The sequence below is a fragment of the Alligator sinensis genome, unplaced genomic scaffold (genome assembly GCF_000455745.1).
Source record: "Alligator sinensis unplaced genomic scaffold, ASM45574v1 scaffold462_1, whole genome shotgun sequence".
Lineage (NCBI taxonomy): Eukaryota > Metazoa > Chordata > Crocodylia > Alligatoridae > Alligator > Alligator sinensis.
Genome location: NW_005842741.1, coordinates 286,910 through 291,369, shown reverse-complemented (window position 1 = coordinate 291,369; position 4,460 = coordinate 286,910).

The window sequence follows — 4,460 nt, the reverse complement described above, 5'->3', positions numbered from 1 at the left end:
ACTCATTCATTAATTTGCTTTAGGTAATGCACATTAAATCTAGTACCTCTAGGAGCCTATACATGAGCAGGGAGGCTGCTCCAGCACACTGTAATTCCAGTGCATCAGAGCAGACTCAATTAATCAAGTCTGCTGGAGCACGGCAAATACCATGCTTCAGCAGCCTCCTGCATCTCATGTATCAGCATCCCTGTACTTCAAAATGGTGGCATGGACACTTTATCTAAAGCTCGTTCAGCAAGCTTTAGATAAAGCAACCCTGCTGCCATTTTGAAGAGTGGGGACACTGATATATGAAACACTCTGGGCACTTTAATTAAAACACCTCTGCCCCTGACCCATTCCCAGAGCACATGTATAAACACCCTCCATTGTGAGGTACAGAAAAATGTGTGTTAGCCTATTCTAATGCTCATTAGCTAAAGAGCACAGTTTTTTGTGACATTTTAATGTGCATTAAAATAGGCTAATGCACATTAAAGCACATGTGTAGATGCACCCTCTGAGATCCGAGTTCCTTCCTATTGCCTGCCACAGACCTACCCACTGCCAGAGCCTAGTGTCTTGAGCAATCTTCTGGGGTAGGATTTGATCATGGGTCAGTATACTGCTTCACTTGGAAGAAAAACCATAATGCTGGAGCAGTAAAAGAAGACACCAGATCTTCAAAGTCTTTTCCTTATAGAATAATTTTTAAAAATAATATTCACATTATAGGATTAAATATTTGTTATTGGATTAAACATTTTTGCACTGCCCTACTGACTTTACTTGCCTTCAGAGCTTGGGGGTACTGGTAATGAGTGAGAATTGTATACCATACTGAATTATTATTATCTACACGTATAGGTGCAGCCTCATATCTGATGAATGACACCTGCTGTGAAAAATGCACGATGCTATTTTTGGAAGGTATTTATCCCATCTTTAGAACGTAGTTTTAGATGTATGCAAGTCAAATGTGATTCTTTAGGCAGGATACTGATCCTTGAGGCATATTCAGTAGAAGGTTAAGTGTAAGTGTATGTATATGTGTGCACAACACCTTTACAGTATGTGCCTCTTAGATCCTTACTGGCAGTGGCAGAGGATCTAACTGTAAATAAAATGTCAGACATGCATTTTTAGGCACAGCCCACTAAACTGAATAGGAGTTTTGCCTAGAAAAGAGTGTGGGATTGGATCAATAAGAATAAAGAAAAACATCATGTCCTTTTGGGAAATTAAAGGAATTTTATAGACTTTAAAATTGATGAGATTCTGCTTACAATTCAGAAACTCATGTTGCAGATTTGCCAACACAGAACTGACTTAGGGAAAAGTTATTGACATTTCCTTTGACTTTTGCAGAACTCTCTGCACATCCTTGCTAAACTGTTTGCTTGTTTCTTTGTTCTTTTTATTCACACACACACACACACACACACACACACACACACACGCACACAAGCAGAACCAAAAGAATGCTGAAATAATGCCTAAAGTCACATTTTCAAATTTGGCCCATTTTCTCAACCAGAATTTTTGAATGCATGGGGCTGCAGGCACATATGGGAATTTATATGGGCCAAACAAGTAATTTTCATAGCAGACTATTTGATCTGAATGCACCAACACAGACACTGGATGCACAATTCTTAAAGTAGGCTTGAGGAAGGCTAGAAAGGAAGGTCTTTGGATTCCTAAAGTTCTTTCTTTAGTACTGCTTCCCAGTTATATAGACTACACATAATTTAAAATGGGCTATATTTTAAAAATGTTGATGTTTTTAATTTAACTTATGCCAATTTAATATTTTTTCTTTATTTTTGGATTAATTTAATTTATGCCAATTAATCTGTAATACAATGACCATTGTGATCAAAAGGAATTCTGTGTCAGCCATGTTGATGAAAATGAATATAGATCTCTTGAAACCAAAGACACTATACCAGTATACCTCAGCTGAGAATCTAGTGCAATATTTTTTCCCCAAATACAGTCAAGTTTTAACGGACTGATCACTACATGAGATTTATAGTTAGTTTTTTGAAATGCAGGACCAAATTCTGATCCCCATTACATCAAATTAATTCCTTATGCCCTAAGGAATGAAATGCATAATACTTTGCTCAACAAGCACAACAGCAAAATATCATGACAGCATCATGATAGGTCTAGGACTACTTAAGTGGTAGCAGAAGAAGGATTTGCTTAGCTCCCTAAGTTGTTGCCATTCTAGCCATAGCATTTATCTTTTCATATCCATGCAGTTCTGCACCTTCCTGTATCACTGCCTGTAAGAATATTCTGAACCATTCCCTCTGATGCAAAGGGGCTACAAAGCAGCTGAGTCTCCCTAGATGCAGTGCAATTGGTTCTCAAGCTGTGTCCTTGCAGCTCCAGGATGGGCAGGCATGCTAGGGAGCTGCCAGAAGCATTACAAGCGGTGTTTGCACCCTGGGCAGTGGCAGCAGTGGCTACCACCAATATTGCACCAACCAAAGTTAGTGCCCCCTGCTTGCCTGTCCCTACTTGTGGGAGCTGCTCTCCCACCTCTCTCAGGAAACAGATAGCTTCTGGAGTCTATCAGCAGTGGCATAAATTAGGGGAGCCAGTAGACTGTTCTAATCTACACCAAAATAAGCCTGGAACAGGTTCACAATTAGAGAGCTAAACTGATTTACTTGCAACTTTGCATCTCTGGTACCCAATGGAAATTAGGCCCAACAGAGAATGTTGCCCTGTGTTTGCTGAAAAGAGCCTCTGGTTTGCAAAATTAAATACCTCCCTATAGACAAAGTATGTCCAGTTTTCTTACTCTTTTTGAGGGGGATATGTAGGATAATTTTAATGAAATCTAGGTGTTATTTCCCAGAAGAAGGATCCAATATCTATAAGTACCTGTATCCTATTCAGTCCTGCCATTTCCCATTAATAAAATATTTGGTCGCACTTCCAGAATTTTCCCTTGGTATCTCATAAGTCTCATTGTGTCTAATAAAGTGGGATTCATCAAAATGTTCTTGAGATATGCAGAGTGCTCTGTTAAATTTGATTTCCTTCCTTTTTCTGAAGAATACAGTCAACTTTTCATTGCCATTTTTTCAGCATGTTATTCAGTGTAGAACAAAACACGCCTCTGTTCTCTTAACTTAGCAAATTATACATTAGCAAAATAAAAAAGCTGTTTTACTCATTTTGTTGCATGTTGTCCTTCCTACAAGCATTCCAAAGGAACTGGCTTGCTCTGTAAAAGTACTATTTGCAATGTTCCAGTGGTGTGTCATGAGACCTCACATTTCTCTAAATAGATGGAATAGATGGCATATTGCATTTATAGCATATATTATTTAAACAATGAAACCTCTTTTATCCAATGGGAACGTGCTGTTGGTGAGGCACCCACTATTCATGAAGTTCATTTTTCCTCAGACCAGCCATGTTGGGTGAACATTCTGCACATTCAACAGTTTTAGCTGTACCAGTATATATTAAATGCTGGAGGGTTGTTTTTTTGTTTTGTTTTGGGGTTTTTTGGGGGGACGGTTTGGGGAGGGAGGTTGGGGCATGTTTGGAAAAGGGTGAAGAAAGTAGGTTCTTTGATGTTTTCATTTGTTTAAATTGGTCCGTTTCCAGAATTACCAAAGCTGTTTTATTATATGTGCACCTCAAAAAAACCCATTTCAGTTAAAAGTTACTATTTATTGCTAGGCTGCACTTTATATGTTTGTTAACTGAAGACCTTCCCACCCCCTTTAGTATTAATTTCTTAACCTTCATCCAGGTTTTCTGGCTACCAATAAATCAGGTGTCCAGTATGCAGAGACCTTCTTAATGATACAGAACCTGCATTAGCCATCTCTGATGCACCCAGACTTAACAAAGCCTCATATGACCTGCCAGAGTCAGGTTTAGGAGGAGTGGGCTTGAGGTAGGAAACAGAAGGGCAAGGATGGGGCAGGACTATCTTAATCCATTTGACTATTGAGTCCATTCACCTCCTTATGCTTCTTAACAGGGCGGGTCAGGGTTTGCCCCAATCCATGTCCTTCTTGATTGTTGAGCAGCACTATGAGGTCTACCTCACCACTGGGGACACCTCATGCTTTCGTTATGGCAGCAAGTCCCATCTGGCTACCCAGTGCCCAAAGAAGAAGTTGGCCACAGTGGAGCTGCCTGCAGCTGTGCCCAGTGGTGGCCCGTCCACCTCTAGTATGGCAGCCCCGTCCAGTGGTGGGGATGGGCCTTCTTCCCAGTCGTTCTCCACTTCATCTGAGTCAACTGGCTCTGTGGCAGTGGACCTGCCCCCACCTTTCCTCCCCACATAGGGGAGCTTTTGGCTCCTCCTGCTGGGAAGGGCAAGCCCCAGAAACAGAAGAGGGCTTCCAAAAAGGCATCATCATCCCCTCAAGACCTCCCACCACTTCAAGGGGAGCTGAGGTTAGTGAGCAGGAACCCCCACCTCTGCCTACCTCCTC